The sequence below is a fragment of the Cygnus atratus genome, chromosome 16, assembly GCF_013377495.2.
Source record: "Cygnus atratus isolate AKBS03 ecotype Queensland, Australia chromosome 16, CAtr_DNAZoo_HiC_assembly, whole genome shotgun sequence".
In the NCBI taxonomy this organism is placed as follows: domain Eukaryota; kingdom Metazoa; phylum Chordata; class Aves; order Anseriformes; family Anatidae; genus Cygnus; species Cygnus atratus.
In genome coordinates this window covers 5,877,245-5,894,333 of record NC_066377.1, presented here as the reverse complement: position 1 = coordinate 5,894,333, position 17,089 = coordinate 5,877,245, and the positions used below count along the sequence as shown (strand labels likewise).

The 17,089-nt window shown below is 51.2% G+C and overlaps 1 long non-coding RNA gene across 2 annotated transcripts; it reads right to left on the bottom strand.

Moving 5' to 3' along the window:
* Positions 1–7,408: 7,408 nt before the first annotated feature.
* On the bottom strand, positions 7,409–14,045 carry LOC118248887 (uncharacterized). 2 transcript variants are annotated; one of them, XR_004778888.2, is made up of 3 exons: positions 13,708–14,045; positions 9,449–9,573; positions 7,409–8,182 (listed from the first exon to the last, which is right to left on the bottom strand). It is a non-coding gene; the product is annotated as an uncharacterized LOC118248887 (long non-coding RNA). The 2 variants fall into 2 exon arrangements; XR_007708898.1 differs by lacking the exon at positions 13,708–14,045 and adding an exon at positions 9,681–10,004.
* Positions 14,046–17,089: the final 3,044 nt, after the last annotated feature.

Below are 17,089 nucleotides of genomic sequence, written 5' to 3'. Positions count from 1 at the left end.
CAGCACAAAGTCCCTTCACACGAGGCCGGGTGCCTACCTGGCCGGGACAGGCAGTAGCACGACCAGAGGGCAGGCTGCCTTGGGTCACTTAGCGCCAGCGCTGCATGAAGGAGAGCGGGATTTGTTTGTGCTGCCGGATGGCTTGTTTGTGTTAAAAGTACATCTCGTCTCAGAGACGGCGTTTCAGGTAACCGCTGCAGGGAGGCTGGGCATTAATGGTGCAAGGAGCCCCCCCACGGATGCACAAGCACGCTGACAGGACTTACGTTACCATTACCCCTCCCAGCTGCAGTCCTGGTCACGTGCACACTCTGGGTGCTGTGTTAGCCTAAACCTCCCCCAGGAGGCTGAGTTGCCCCAGCACGGGCTCTGAGCACCACGGCACTGGTTCCCATGGTTCAGCTAATGCTACCACCAGGCGACAGTGCTTCGCTCACGCATTGGAGCCCTCCACTGCCATCAATGTTTAACCCCGGTAACCTCGACTGACCTCCCCTCTGGATACCTGCCAAGGGGCTCAGGGTGAGCCTGAGCAAACTTCACCTCTGATGGCAAGGTAAAGCTGGCAGTGTCGGTGCTCATTGCAGCCAGGGACACCCCTGTGGCCCATCTAACAACCGAGATAAAGCTTTCTGGCTCCACTAGGACTGCTAGCTCCAGTTTATCACATATTGTTTGGTTGTTAACATAATATGCTACTTATCTCTTAATATATGAATGGTAAGAGCAGCACAAAATAACTCCAGTCTCTCTGCTCACCTCCTGCCTCAAAAGAACAAAGTAGCCATAAGTTTGTGCACTACAAACCCGCCAGGACTCAGCCCTGGTGCTGTGGTGCTGGGTGTGCTCCTGGGGATCCCACAGCCAAGCTGCCAGCAGCAGGACCAAGCCTGGCTGGCAAACAGCAGTCATGTAAGTGCCCCAATCACAGCGCTGGGGAGGTATTTGGACAGCTCACACACAAAGTCAGCAGGTACACTTATTAAATAAAATGCCCTTTTTGTTTCTGCAGACATCTTTTCCAGTGGAGGTGTGAGCTGGTTTCCACAGGAAATTTCTCCAGCAAATCCCCACGCCTCTGTGCAGGGGGAAGACACCAGGACAGCACTGCTGGATGAGCTTTTCCATCTTGCCCACAGCCAGCACCGTGAAAGCCCGCAAGTCACAGCTGGGCAGCCCTTTAAAGCTTCCCAGGCACGTGCAGGGCCATGGGTATGGCTCCTGGTGGAGACTGCAGGGCCTCAGCCCCATGGAGCAGTGTCCCCTGCTCCACAGCTCAGACACCTAGGCACAGACAATGGCAGCCTGACCCAGGCAGGAGCAGGGCCATGGTGAGGCAGAGCCACCCCTGTGGAGTCACCCAGCTTCCCCTACAGCTCCCCCTTGCGCATGGTTACAGGTTCAGCTCCTGCAGATGCTTCTGCAGGTGTTTGCTGCAGGACAGCTCGTGTGGAGGCTTGGGCAGCTGGGCTGAGCCTCAGCAGTTCCACTGCACCTTCTGCAAACCAGGATGGGGGGAGCTGCCCCTACCCTCTGCCACAGGGGACCAGGCTGGCCCCAGGGTGCCAGGAAAAGCCACCCAGCCCAGCAAAGAGGGGACCTCTGCACACACACAGGATCACAGCGCCCAGAGATGTGGTAACTTCAGAGGCCCACACCAGCTGGGCAAAACTTCAGCCTGCAGCTAACCACCACCATCAGGCTCCTGCAGCAACCAGCCTCCTGACACCATGACCAGGGCTCACCCCCAGCACCCAACAATTACCTTCTGTGGTAGCACAATCACAGCACCCAGGAAAAGCCCTCAGCAGCAGCAGCAGCCCCAGCCCAGCTCCTTCTTACAGAGCCTCCCCCCTCCAGGCGTGGCTCATCAGCACTAACAAGGCTCCCCCAGCCTGCTCCCACCCAGCCCAGCTGCAGAAAATGGGGAAGAAGATGGAAGACGGGGATGGAAAGTGCCAGCCCTTCTCTTGGGATTCAGTTGGGGGGCTTAAGCGGCCACAGGACGCACTGCCCCATGCTTCCAAGTCCTGCTCTGCTCATTTTGGACATCCTGGTTCTCACCGAGCCCTCCCACAGGTGTCCCTGTGTGTGCTCCCCACCCCGCACTCATCCCTGCTCATGGAAAAAGCAAAGCCCCCAGCTTGCCCTGCTGCAGGCCAAAGGCCAAGCACCCTTCCCACAGGACAGCCCGGTCGCCCACGGGCTCCTTTGCTCGCCACCTCGTGGTGGCAGCGGGCAGCCCGACACGGCCCGTGGCCACACAGCCCCGTGTCTGGGGTCCAACAGGTGCACGGGGTGTTGCGACCCACCTGGCAGCGTCTTATGTCCCCTGTCCTTGTCCCGCAGCAAGCATGACAAAATAGTGGTGACGTGGGCGGATTTACACTCCTGGAACCACAACAGCCCCCCCGTGATAGAGGAGGGACAGCCAGGCCTGGTTTGCGGTGCGGCAGTTTTGTAGCCACCCCAGCGTTTGCAGCCCCAGGGCTGATGCCCTACCCTCGTAGCAACGTTTTTTGGGAGGCCTGGTGCTGGCCCTGCAGCCCACACAGCCCCTGGGCTGGTGGCTGGGCCCAGCAAGCTCTGTGGGGCCGGGCCCTGCACCACCGCTGTGCACACACTCCAACCACAGGCTCGGCGGAGTGGTTTTCATTAGACCTACAAAGCAAAATTAGCCCCAGAAAGAGCCGATGCCTGGCTCTCTTCCAGGCCAAAGCAGCAGCTTCTGCATCATGCCCCCACGGGCAGGATCCTGCAAGCCCTGCCCCAGCCCCTCCGCCAGCATCCCTCCCCTTCCTGCCCCGCAGCGCCCCCAGTCCCCACCACACACCCTTTTTCTGTTTTTCCCCTCTCATTTGGGATAAACGGCACAAAAGGAGCCATTCTGCTCGCCGCCCCCTCCCCAGCCTCCTCCTCCCCCTGTCTGGCAGGTCTGTGTTATTATTAAGACACTTGAGATTATGGTTGTCTGAAAGTCGAAGAATGACAGCAAAGAACCAGATGCTGTACACTGATAAATTACAAGGGCATTATGCAGAGGCAGCTGTACCATATAAAAGCCTAGTTTTTATACCCTGCCATGATTTTCCATGTGGCATCGTATGGTTCCAGCATCTGGGCGTCACCGTCAATGTCTCCCGTATATTTTGCTGAGCACTGTCATTATGATAATGAAGAAATTGCAGCAGACGTTAATTGCAGTTCCCGCTGGCTATTGCAAGAAGTCGAAGGCATGGCAGCGGGGCTGGCGGGGCCTCTTTCATCTATCTCACAGGGGGTTTTTTCACTCTTTTGGCACCAGAAGGGGGCTCTGGATGGCTCCGGGTGCTGTGATACTGCCAGCGTCGGGGCTGGCTGGAGCTGGTGGGCACACTGAGATGGAGCTGGCAGGTCTCTGCCCCCGTCCCACTGCAGAGGTTCGTGAAGTTGCTTCTCCCACTTGGCTTTCTCATTTGTGGGATGTGCAGAATACAGCCGTGAACTGCAGGAGGTTCCCCTTTCCCCTTCTCGGTCTGAGGCTAACTGCATGCAGAGCTGCTAATTTTCAGCCATTGCTATAGGATGCAAACTGTGTGTCCAGAAATGCTGGAGGAAGCAGCAGCGTGCTGCCTCCTGACCATCTCCCCATGACATCAACAGGGGCTTTAGCAGGAGCAGTTGCTGCTTTGATGAGCAATTTCCTTTATACCCGTGGAAATCCCGCAGCCCTACCAGCCCCACCTGCCTGCTGGTGCTTGCCAAGGGCAAAGAGACCCGAGCTGCCTCCGGGCTGCGGTTAGGAACAGGACGACTGCTCACACTGTGCAGGATCTCAGGCCTAGCGCTTGCCGTAACCACACCACAGGTGGCACTGGCAGCACATCTGAGGGCAGCTACCCAGCTCCACATGGGCTGTAAGAGCTGAACCTCTGCTTTGCCCCAGGGAGACAGGGCCCTGGGGACATTTGCAGGCTCCAGCCCCAGAGAGGAGCACCCCATCTGTGACTCTGATACTCGTTTATTCCCAGAAGGATTGAGGAGGGGAATTTCAAGGTCTCAAGCTCCCTCTCACACAGGCAGTTCCCTCTGCCACTCCAAAATAATCGATTCCCCTTGAGACTTTAGATGCGTGACCACCACCAGTGAGGACACAGAGGGAGCCAGCGCCTCCAGCAACCTTCTTCCACTGCAGCCAGGGCCAGGAATGTTCTCCTGCTCCAGATCCTGCTCCAGGAGCAGCCCCACTCTCAGCAGCATCTGACAGCTGCCTCTGGGTGAAGGTTTCGGGTGTGGGTCCCAGTGAGGGTGGCCACCCGGGCGATGCATAAAGCCTCTGGAATTTGCCGCTGGCATTTCCGTGCTCTATTAGGAGCCAGGTGAGGATGGGCAGAATTGCTGTCCCCTGAGTCACCCCCTGATAACCGTTTTTAATCATGAAGTCTCAAAGATGAAACATTCCTGCTTTTTCTTGCTCTTTAGCCCAGCAGGAGAGGGGCTGGTGCCACAGGCGTGACTCACGGCAGGAGCAGGGCACTCAGGCTCTCTGCCAGGCACGGGGCTGGCGCTGGCAGCACAGCCTCTGGGAACCGGCCTCATTGGTGTTGGCTCGTGGGGACACCCAGGGCAAGTAAAACAGCCCATGGGGCAAAAGTGGCAGCTGCAGGAAGCCCCTGGAGAGCCGGGATGGGGAGGCAGCTCCCAGCCCTGGGCAGCCCCTGATCCCTGTGACTATCCCAAAACCAGGGGATCAGCCAGGACGGCCTCAAACCTCCCCCCAGAACTCCTCCAAAATTTGTACAAGCTTCCAAAGCTCGTAAAAGCAGGTACCTCCACTTTTCCCTTCCCAACCCCTGCCAGACACACACATTTCTTTCCAAATGGCTCTGTACAGCTGCAGGTGGGATCAGTGGCCTGCCAGGGAATTGCTGGTTTGACCAGAAGCAGCAAAGCCTGGGAAATCCTCGCTTCTTTCCCTTCTGGATCTGGTCTGAGGAGGTGCTGTGGCAGCGTGTGCCCAACACTGTGCCTCCTGCCAGCACCTGGGGTGGCCCAGGGTTCCTCCAGCACCCCAGGGCATCACCATCAAGCAGCAGAGCTGGTATCCTTGTGTTATGCACCAAGAGCTCGTTCCCTTCCTCTGTCTCAGCAGGGTCCATGGCTCCATGAACCAGCCCCCTGGGGCCGGAGGAGCTCCACCGTGTGGGTCCTGCAGCGCCTCTGCCCGGAGGCGACGCCAATCTCACTGACATGGCGTTGAATTAAATCTCTCCCTCTGCGAAGGCAGCACTGGCAGTCATAACACTCACCTATTTTTTTCCAATGGGCAGTGGAAACTATGATGAACAAATGTATATGGCTACAGCTTCAACGGAAAACTGCTCAGGGTGCCTGTGCCTGGTCACCGAGCTGGCTCGTGGAACGGAGCATGCCGGATTGAACATAAACAACGAGGACGTGCAGGGGCTCAAGCAGGGTGCAAAAAGGAGTTATTTTTCCTCTTCAAGGGGATGTTTCAGCTGCCTGCCAGGCACAGTGCAAGGAGTGGATGGGGGTAAGAGGGAGCCCGCAGCCCCACAGGGATGCCCGCCTCCTGCACTGCGAGAGAAGCACAGCAGGAGCATCCCCGAGCTCAGCCTAGCAGGGCGCTTCGCTCAGCATGCTCACAAGCATTTAAAATCACATGGAAACAAAAAAATAGAAGCATTGCTAAGACCAAATAGCATTTATGCCAGCTATTGTCAAAACTCCAGCTACCAGAAAAGAAAAAAAAAAAAAAAAAGAGAAGCCCACCAGGCTTTAAAATGAGGAGGAGATGGAGGGCTTCACACTGGGGATTTGGGAGTTGCCCCATGAGCTGCACCCAGGGCTGGTGGCTGAATTAACTCATTGCTCAGGTATGGCTCATTCACAAATATCCGCCACAGCTGCTGCAGTCCCGCTGGAGCCACAATTAGCAGTGATGCCCCAGCAGCTGTGCCAGGGCACGTCTCCTCTGGGTGACCCAAGGGACTGATTTACGCAGGGTATGAAGGCTGCACGACAGTTAAAAGCCCAAAAAAAAATATGTTATTGCCTGGCCCTGCCTCTAGCCCATCTCTTCCTCCCTCACTCTTCCTTTTCCCCAGAGAGGAACCATCCCCGGGGCGAGGGGCAGCATGCCGCTGCTCATGCACCCAGAGCAGTGGCTGCGGGGCTCCCAGTGCTGCCCACATGCCTCTGCCCGCTCCATGCCCCTGGGGAGCGCACGGCACCCTCACAGCCCAGCACAACTGCCTGTGTTATCCATGTGCGTGCAGAAAGGTGCCACAGGCAGTTCCAGGTGCTCTGGCATGGCCAGAGCTGCACAGAGCAATGCCCAAAGCAGCAGCAACAGCCCATGCTCTGAGTCCCCATGTGTGGGGACAGTGAGGGTTTGCCCAGCCACCAGCTCTGCTCAGTGTCCTGCAGTGCCAGGAGCCAGTCCCACTGCCCAAAACGTGGGGCACGTGCTTCCCATGCCCCCCCAGCAGAGACCTCACCACAAAAGCGCCTGCACAGGCCTCATTTTGGCAGATGTCTGCAGCGGAAAGAAAAGGCCTGGGGGACACAGAGGAGATTTTCCTGCAGGGAAAAAAAAAAAAAAAAAAAAGAGGGAGAGGGAGGCTGCCCATCTCAGCTCATCGCTGCCTGGCACCTGTGTCCCAGGGCAGGCGTCCAAGCGCGCCGAGAGCAGGCGCGGTGCCACCGCAGCAGATGGGCACGAAGGCAGGCAGCACCGGGCTCGCGCTCCCGCAGCCGCTCAGGGAGGGGGCGGCTGTTTAGGGCAAATTTCCCAGCTGAGAATGTCAAAACAGCTGCCAGTCTGGAGTTTATACACCTATAATTAAGGGGGTATGTGATTTCTAATCCAGCTCAAATGGAGCTGGATTAATTGGCAAACCTAAAAATAGCATCCGTGACCATGTAAGGCAAGCTTTTGTGTGTGGTTTAAATTAGGAAAGTGGGCTCTGGCTGGTTGGAGTAAGCTGGGAGAGACAGAAGCATCATTCTGCATCCAGACTGCCTGCGAGGGCCTAATCCTGCTGAGGGGCAAGGGGAACCCACAGTACACAGCTTTGTCCAAATGTACAAGCCTTGTTCCTGCTGCCTGGAGCCCCCAGAAGGACTCAGGGTGGGTGGGCATCAGCCTTACGCGCAGCTACCTCTGTTCCTGGGGGAATATAAAATGTCTCCCCTTGGAGGTTAGCTCTTGGCTGGGCTCCTCCATACGTGCCTGCAGTTGCTGTGCCCCAGGAGATGCCTCAGACCCCCCCCTTCCCACGCAGGTCCCATCAGCAGAACAAACTCCGCTGACTTGTGCTCAAACGCCGATCCACCCGCAGCCAGACTGCAAGGTTAGCTTTTAATTTTTGTTTAATTATCTGCAGTGGCACAAATAACTAACAGCATCGATTTGAACTTGGCACACAAAGGCAGGTTCCAAATGGCAAAGCATATTATGAGATCGAATTATTAAACGTAGCTAATGAGCAAAATAATGATGTGGTGCCAAGCTATAAAAGGTTAGACTTTAAAGTTGTCACAGTTCATAAGCAAGAAAGATTTAATCACATTCTTAATCAAATATTTATATGATAATGTGTTTTAATCAAAATAATAGCAATTAATTTGGAGAGGAATATATTGTATGCTTCCTATCCTTGCACTATAGAGTGTTTTTTTTGCGGTGGGGTTGCAGAGCACTTATTTCCTTGCTGAATAATGCATCAGCTCCAGCTGCGAGGTGTCCCAGCTGCCTGTGGCTGGGGACACGCTGTTGGGGCCACAAAGAGCAGGTCAGGCCCTGCGGGTGCCGTTCACCCTGCTCGGAGCCTCGTGCTGCCCCCAGCACCCTTGCTGGGTCCGGATGCGTCCCGGCACAGCACCCGCCCACCAGCCGGGGCCCCGCGCTCTGCCTTTGAAGCGCTTGCTATTCACAAGTGATTTAGCTGCTACCTCTTTCCCTCTGAATCCTGCCAACTCTCATAACTCTCCTTGGCAGCTGATGCTATCGCAATGATTTCCAGCTGTGGAAGAAGCAGCTTAAAATGGCTGCTGTGTCGGAGCACCGATCCTCTCCTTCCTGCCATCCTCGTCACGCTGAGTGCCTGCAAAGCCTCTGCCGAGGCACCGTGTGGGAGCACCACGAGGGAATGGACACGGAGGCTAGACCCGCAGAGACCTGCCAGGGAGAAAGAGAAATAAAACTAAAACTTTGCCCAAAACTCCAAAATGAAGCTTGCCCAAAATTTAAAAAAACATGGGGGACAATTTCTAACAGGAGCTGCAACAGCCAAGGTGTTATCAGAAAACATCGCCTCTTGAGGAGCGCACCAAAGTCCTTCCAGCACAATTAGTGGAGGGAAGCAGACAAACCATTCAGGTATTTCTTTTAACAGAGCCTCCAAAACATTGCTGCTCACTAAATGCACGGAAAAGATCTTCAAACCATCACGCCAAGCAAAACAGAGCCTATTGAAAGGGAGCATCGCTCACCCCAACTCCCGATAAGAATATGCCATTGCTCTGTGTGTAGCTAGAATGAAGCTTTGAGGAAGATAAATGCTGCAACAGCTGCCAGGGCTGCAGCAACCTCAGCTCCTGCAACCCAGCCTGGCACCAGCAGCAGCCTCACCCCTGCTGCCCTAGAGGTGCCCACAGGCAGGACGTGCCGCTTGGTGCCGGTCCTGGGGCTTGCAAGGCAGCCACGGCCATACCCTTCGCAACAAGGTGTCTGTCATGGCACCAGGGACGGACTGGGGAGTCCATCAGAGCTGACACTGCAGCAGTGTCAAAGCACTGGCCCTGCCTCAGGGCCCTTGGCACACACCTCCGCATATGCGCAGCCCAGTATTTTTCTCCTCCTGTGTTCAGCCTCCTGTGCTGGGTGTCTGTATATGCACTTTTCGCTGTCTGCCTTTTTAACACTTCATCAGAAAGCTGGATTTTTTTTTAAGCACTAAGTTTGCCGTTTCTGTTGGAGTCAAGATGAAAAGCTTTCAGTGAGCCACCTTTGATTGGAATCACTTCTGTTGCCTTTGGTTTGGCCAGATGTTTCCTAATTACTTATCTGTCAAGTATTTTTTTTTTTTTTTAATGCACAGACATTTCCTCTAAATGAGAAATAGCGTAAGGTTCTTGTTTAGTGTCTTTGCCTGAGTGAAATAAGCCAGGCTAAGCTTCATCAAGGCTGGATTTTATGCTTGAACATGCAACTCAACATCAAAAGCTTGATCATTTTTATTATTCAGCGCAGCCTTTTTAGACCAACTTTAGCAGGAGCCAAATGGCACATTATAACTTGGGATTTAAAACTTTTATTTTTAAGGCTAGCTCTGAGTCATGCAGCTTTCTCCTGAGCCCGAGATAGTTTTGTGTAATAACTCAGGGCCAGAATCTGCCACCATTACTCACGTCAACGAAGACTTATTTACACGAACAGACTTACTGAGCGAGTACTGCTTGGTGTGAGTAATGGCTACAGAGTCGGGTCTCATCCTTCTCCCATCAGAAAGTAGTCCCACGGATCTGGGCCCACGAGGGTGTCTGTCCCTTAGTCGTGCAGTACGGGCTCTGAGGTAGGGAGACAAAGGAGGGAACCTTGAGGAGTAATTCCCCAACCCAACCGATCCCTCCTGGCAGGGAGCAGAGGTCTGACCTAACAAGGCAGATGTCGTTACCTGTCAGCCACTGGAGACATTCGGCATCGATTTGCTGCCTGGTGCTGTCAGGGATCTTTTACTTCAGGTGAGAGTCCCGGTGACCCAACGTCACTGCTCCCCCCAAAAACAGAGGGGAAAGCCACCAGCACTAAGTCCTGGGCATTTTAAAAATTTCACTCTCTTCTTCCCTCTCCACCTGAAGCAAACAAAACCCCCACGTCTATCACAGCAGCCGAGGGGCAGGGGGCACCCCAGGCCCACCGGGCTGTGCTGTGCACCCAGGCTCAGCGGGGCTGGGATGGGAGGAATGCAGGGGAAAAAAGCCACAGCCATCCTCCAGCCTTCCTGAATCCAAGCACTGCTGCAGATAATAGGCCAGTACACCAGAAAGAGATTTGATCAACCAAAAGTAAAGCCATATAACGATTTTTCAATAGCTTTAGCTGTCTTTGAGGGCGAGTAGCGCTCTTTGATGAAAGCCGTAAGATCAGGCTGGTAAAGCTTTAGGAGTTTAAAGTTGTTTGATAGCTGGTTATTTTTCTTCAAAAAGAAGCTGAGTACACCTCTGCCTCTAGCCTTCATCACAGCACCAGAAGTGCTTTGTCAGTGTATTTGTGACAAATTAATTATAGGGATGGAAAATCTCCGTAGAAATGAATATTCAAAAAAAAAATTTTTTTTTGTGCTGTTGACGTCAGGGAATGCACTTCTCTTTCTAACGCTGTGTGTTTTCCTCATTAGCTCTCCCCCTCCCCCAGCTCCTTTCAGAAACTTTCAGAAGTTATTAGAAATGGTTTTATTTTCAGCGAGCCCGGGGAATGGCAGTAGCAGTGGAACAAACCCAGTGACGTTGGAGCCTTCCTGCCAAGAAGTGGCCCATCAACAAGCTCTTCAGAGAAACCATCCCAAAATTACCCCACCACTCCTGATTACCAGATACCAGTAAGATGTCAGCATGGGGTTATCTCACAAAACTTTAACATTTAAGGAGTTCTTTTTTTGCTGTTTTAAAGCCTTTCTTAGTAGGTAGTGCACTCCCCTCACATACCCTGAGTCTCTTTTACCTAGAGGGCTGCACCAGTATCGAAAGTCAGGGTTGCAGCTGCAACGGTCGCCTCACTGGTGGTTAGCCTAGGACCTTCCTGCCACCCTGAGCCAAGAACCCACCCCCAAAAACTAGTCAGAGGATTTCTGCTCTGAGTCATGGCCTCTAAAACCTGGTGAGCAATGATGAGAAGGGCAGCAAGCGTTGCTGGGTTTTGGTAGCTGTCACTGGAAACATGCCTGTCTGTGGCACTGGTTTTTCAGCATCTGCATAATATTGCAAATCTTAAACTCAACTAGGATGAATGTGACTCCCTATTTCTGCTCTTTCTGACCTCAGAACAGCTTCCCAGAAAGAGATATGGTGCTCTTTCTCTTTGCAAAGTCTCTGGAGAAGCAGAGGGCCCTTGTTTATCTCTGGCTCTGATTATTGTTTCTAAACTGCACATCTTTCAACTTGGGCAGAAGTCATTTCAACAAGCACATTTCCTATCTGTGAATTTCGGTTAGGCCAATGAAAGCAGGAGGCCACAGCTCCCCATCACCACCCACACCTCTGAGCTATCCTTACCTACATCCCCGTGGTCAGGCTGGTGCAGTCCCCATCCCAGCATGGCTCAGCCCTGTGTAAATCACTAAGAAAACATCCTGCAGGTCCTGGTGGCTCTTCTGGACGGATTGCTGTGGGGCGATGATAGCAGGCCCAGGAAGATCCCACAAACCCACAGCTCAACAAGGAGCCATGTTCCCTGCTCCACCGCTGCCTCCCCTTCCTTGCCTTCCCCCAGCACCTCAATTAACAAGCTGCCTCGTTAATGTCCTAAACTTAATTAACAAGTTGAATTAATAAATAGCCCAGGCTGCTTAATTAATAATTAATTACTCCTTGGTTAATAAGGACATCAGGAACTAGTTCATAAGGGAATCATTTCAATAGATTAAGGTGAAACAAGGAGCTAAGGAGCAGGGGGAAGTATTAAGTGGCCACATGGAGCTGGTGCCTGGACCATGCCCCAAGAGCAGCTCTGGGCAGCTCCCCCTCGAGCTCCTGCCTGCCTCCTCCAGCCCCAAATCCAGGTCAGAAACACCCAAAACACACATTTGGTTCTTGAATCTGCTGATGACGCTCTCCAGAGCCCTGTGTTGGTGACAGCTCATGGGGACAGCCCATCTCTTCCCCAGGAGGTGCCTGTTCCTGCTGGAAGGGAGGAGCTGGGGAAGGTATCTCACCCGCGGGCTCTGCAGTAGTGCAGGAGGGTGGTGTCACATTGTATTTTGTACTTATTCCTCCCCTTTTTATTGCTCACTCAATCTAAAAACATCCTTTCCATGCAATGGTCTCTCACTTTCCAGGGAAGGACTGTGAAGGCATTGTAGTAGTCAAACCTCCTACAGAGAGAAGCTGCAAAGGTCTGCATGAAGAAAGAGAAGAGGGAGACCCCAGGACTGCCAGGCTTCTCATGCATTTGTGCAACTGAGCTCAGTGTCAGGGCAGACACTGAATCCTCTGCAGCATTTCCTGGGTGTCCATCGGCACGGGGACCTGCACCCAACCCTCTGGGGTCAACCACCCGAAACGTGCTGGAACCATGCGAGAGACCTCCCGAAGCCCCCTCCCTGTGCTCCGAGTACCAGGCAGTTGTGAGCAGCACTGAGGGTCCTGAGCCCAGGAAGGGATATGATTCTATGAATACCCTTCCCCACAGCACAGCCTGGGCTCAGCTCAGCTGCACCCAGCTCAATATGTTGCCGGCAGTTTGACAACATGCACGATTTGGCATTTTTCAGTAGGAAAGTGTGAAGAACTATGTTGATGTTTTCTTCTCATTTTGATACAGTAAATGTCTTGTTTCTATATTAATATTGATCTCAAGGTGTGTATACATATGTATACACACACTGTATACAAAAATACTCATAATATCATGTAACATTTCAAATTTAGCTAAATAAAAGCAGTTGATTTCTCCTGATGGTATTGGTTTGAAATTTCCCATCCACAAACCACTCTGAAATCCCAAACAAAACAAAAAGAGTTATTTCCCACACAACAGATGTAACGCAACAATCTCTAGGAAAACGAATTTTTAGTTTTATTTTTGCTTATGGTGACTTACGTTCACGGAAGGGCTCAAAGAAGATATTGAGTGTAGCAACGAAAACCTTTGCAGAGAGTAATTACTGTTATTTTAATTTATAATTTCGTCATTTCCTACCTGAGTATTTTAACACAGGGAAACAACCATTGTTGTTATGGCCACATTGAGAATTTATATTGGTTTATTCTGAGAAAACAATTAATGGTTGTCTATTTTGTCCCCAGATTTGGTGGATAACCTGCAATAAAACACAAACTGAAAAATTTGTTACTAATAATCACAAGAAGGAGGGGTACGGGGAGGAAGCTATTTAATGACAAAATGCTACAGACAGAACCTGTAAGCAAAATTGAACTAGAAATTCAGCTTCTTAACAGAAGGATGCAAGATGGTACTTCCCATAGTGTGGAAATCCAGATCAGTGCCCTCACATCGCTTATTCAGCTCTCTGGTATCCGGTGTGTCTCTAATTTCTCAGAGTGCCATTTAGCTTAGTGGGAAGGAGCTGAAGGCAAGTGCAACTTATCTGGTGACAGAAGGAAACTCTATTTAACTCAGGATTCTTTTTCTGATAGAAATACTGATTTATATAGTGTCTCCTCCCTATACAAGGCCAAAAGCACATGGTGTCTCATACTTAGCCATATTTTACACAGAGTGGAAAGGGAGGGCTCAGTGTTTTCTTCAGTCTCCTTTCACCTGCTATCCTCTTCCCCTGCCACAGCACAGGCAGTTCAGACCCAGCCCCCTGCTCCCCAGCCATAAAGGTTAAAGATAAATCCAGTGATAGCTCTTAGCACCAGTAAGAAAACCGAAGAGTACCGAAGAGTAGTCAGTGGTCTCCAACCTAAGGAGAACTGAGCTTGGAAAGCACTCAATGCTGACTGATTTGAGGTATTTACCAGTTGCTGCATCTGTTGCATGGCATGGATGTTCTCCCTCTGTCATCTGCACAAATCCACTTGAATATCTTCTTTTGATCAAATAGCATGTACAACACTTGGTTGGCATCTGGCTTTGTAATGCAAACAGCAGCAACAATCCAGATGGCCTTACAGGGAGTTTTGACTGTTCTCAGATGGTCCAAAAATCCAGTAGCAATGCTCAAGCAAAAAGATATCTCCCCCCTCAAGGCAACTTAACGATATTTTCTATAGCAATTACCATAGTCAGATTTCCCTGTTTCCTAACCACTTGTCCTGAATTTTGCTTTTGTGCAGTCATACAACAATGACTACAGATTTGTGAGGGAGTGGCAGTCAAACAAGGCCCAAAGAGCAGAGTGCGCGCACCACTCCCATCCCTCTGAGCAGCTGGGAATTGCAAACGTAACAAATTCCTGTCCAGTGAAAACCGCATTTACTCATCCAAAACACATGCATGCACGTCACCATTGCTATGAGTGCTAGGGCTTATTTTGGACCACAGTGGGCCACACGGATTCGTATGACTTCTAGATGCCTCATCAGAAGACTGGCCTCACTGTGGGCAAGTGGCTCTGGCCTTGCTGAGACAGAGGCTGATTTTATTTCAGAGAGAAGGCAGAAAGCTTTGCACATGTCCAGGGGGTAAAAAGTCCTGAACTTCTTGGTTGTTGCTGCCCCGCAGGAAGGCCCAGAGCTGCAGACCCCGCCTGGTGTGGTCACACTGCCTTGCGCCAGTTAAACCAGCTTCAAAGCTGGGGGACAAATACAAGTCCCAGCCTTTCTTCTCACCGCTGAGCTCTGTTCATCACAGCAGGGGATGCCACCTGCTCAGAGCTGCCAGCTCCTCTCCACCAGCTGCATTTTGTGTTACTGAGACCAAGAACTTTTGCTAGTGATTCCCTGGGCCCACAGGTCAGTCTTGCTGAGGCCTGAGGCCCAAGTCCCTGAGGCATAAGTCCCTGATCCTTTGGGCCAGACATGGTACGCTTCAGCTAAACTTCACCTCCCCCTCATGCAGCAGGACATGTGTTAGGGTTGATTTTAAACCTTCTTGGTCTTCCCAGGCCTGCCTTGATGCTTCTCCCCCCCGACTCCTATTTTTCATGAAATGTAGGCCAGCAAGGAGAAGAGAGTTCAGTGCATCTGTTCAACACCAACACTGACAAACAGCACAGGGAAGTGTTTCTAACCTGAAATGTATTGGCATATCTAACCAAAAACCACTTGATTTCCCCTGGAAAGCAAAAGCTGTGAAACACCATTACTAGCAGGTTGCCCTTGCATGTGAAGTAATTGAATCAGGAAATAGGAAATATGAGGCAGGAGAGCTTAGCTGTCATTTTACAAAAACAATTAAATGCATGAAATGTATCTTAATGATATAATTAAGGCAGAATTCTAATCTGCCATTAGTAGTGGCATTAATTATTGCGAGCACATTACAGTCAGTATCAGTGGAATGAGGAAACCCTTTGTTATGCAGCTTTATTAAAAAACATCAAAATAAAAGCAGATTATCTGATCTTCAAGAGAAGCTCCACCACAAAATTTCTTTTGAACAAACCCGGATTACGTTCATCTATTCAGGCTGACAGAAGAGGTCAAAGCATCAGAGGAAAGCCACTGGAAAGCACTACATGACTGCTAGGGCTGGCCATGGGCTGCCACAGAAGGTGCACAGCAAGCAAGTTGTGTGAAGCAGGGTGGACTCGTACCATCAGAGGCACCACAAGCTGTTGTTGCAAGCTGTATGCTTGCTAGAGATGTATACACCCCACACTCCTGGGGTTCAGCATTTCCAAGGCCCAGACATCAGAGGTCAATCCATGGTTGGGAAGCTGCTGCCTGGAAGCCCCAGCCTCCAAAGGAGCCCCAAACGTTGCTCATGCAGTCACTCCCGGTGCAAGACAAATCCTATAACCTCATATCACATACAAATCTTACATGGGTACCCAAAGGTGGAATTTGGTCCTCGAGCAGCCTCTGAACACAACTGTATCATCCTTTCTTCCTAAGCAGGTTTTTAGCTTCCCTGCCTTCCCCTCAGCATCCACCATCTGCAGAATGCAATAGGTCTGTTTCAGTTTTACAGCTCAGATAAGTTTCCAAGTTTTGCTTCCAGGGTTTCAAGACAGTTGGCTTGGCACAGCATAGACCAGGACTTTGGAAATGAGCTTGGCCACTGCGGGAGGAGCCAGTGATGGGCTGCTAAAGGCCTTTGGATATTCCTCAAAACTGTTTTACATACTGGGACAAGTGGTGGCATTGCTGAAATCAGGTGTGAAAACACCAAATACACCTTTCCAACCAAAGCAGGAAGCCATCAACATCATTTCCCCTGTGGGTACACTTATTCAGAACTCTAAGCAAACTTAAGCAGGCTTCCGTGTATATATTGATTTTTGTCACAAAATTCAGCTCAACAAACAAAAGTTAGGAAAAATTAACCCTCCCCCACAGACAGCCATGCAACTCCTAGGTGATAACTGCCAGAGGACAAGCAAATGCATCAGTTGAGTGATGATGTGGATACCTGCTGAAAGAGGGGGAATTTTCAGTTATGCTTGGATGATTTTCTACAAGTACATTTCCCGCTATATGGGGGAAAATCAATTAGCAAGAGTCATTTGTTTCTGAATGCAGTGGCTGGAGAGGAACATTAGTTCAGAAACATTAATTTCTGGACAAATGTTTACAATTAAAATGCAATTTTGATTCCACTCAAGTCCTGTGCTGCCACCCTGCATCTCCGCCAAGTCTGGAGAATAAAGGAGCATCTCCAGGACGCACAGACTGGGGTCGCAGTGATGGGGAGTGCTGCTGTCAGTTTGCCAGTAGGGCACTGAGCTGGGGAACTGGGATATTCCTGCAGCTGAACCTTGATCCTTGAGAGACAAGAAATAATGGGGAAGCTCACACAGCTCTGAAGTAACCAGACTGGGAGAAGAAAGAAGTGGCAAACCTCATCCCAAATGTGCAGGAACCCTCGACCTGAGCTCCCTGCACATCACAGCCACTTGCCAGCTCACATGGATCTAAGGTTCAAGAGAGAAATTGGAAGGAAAGAACATTTTTGTTGTGTCTGATTCAAAAAGTAACAGAGTTTAAGCTATTTCTCCACATTTGCCAGGATCGGCCATGGTCAGGGTGAGGGTGAGGCCCCAGGACAAGCTCACTCAGACATCCCCTCTGCATGCCCTGGGTTAGAGAGAACCCAAAATCAGAGGACAGCACACACAGATGGCTGGTGGTGGTGGAGGACAATGTGATGCAGTACCCCAGGGGTTAGGATTTGTTTTCCTGTGTAGGACAGGTGCAGAACTTATTTAAAAGCAACCTGTGTCAGATGGCATTTGTG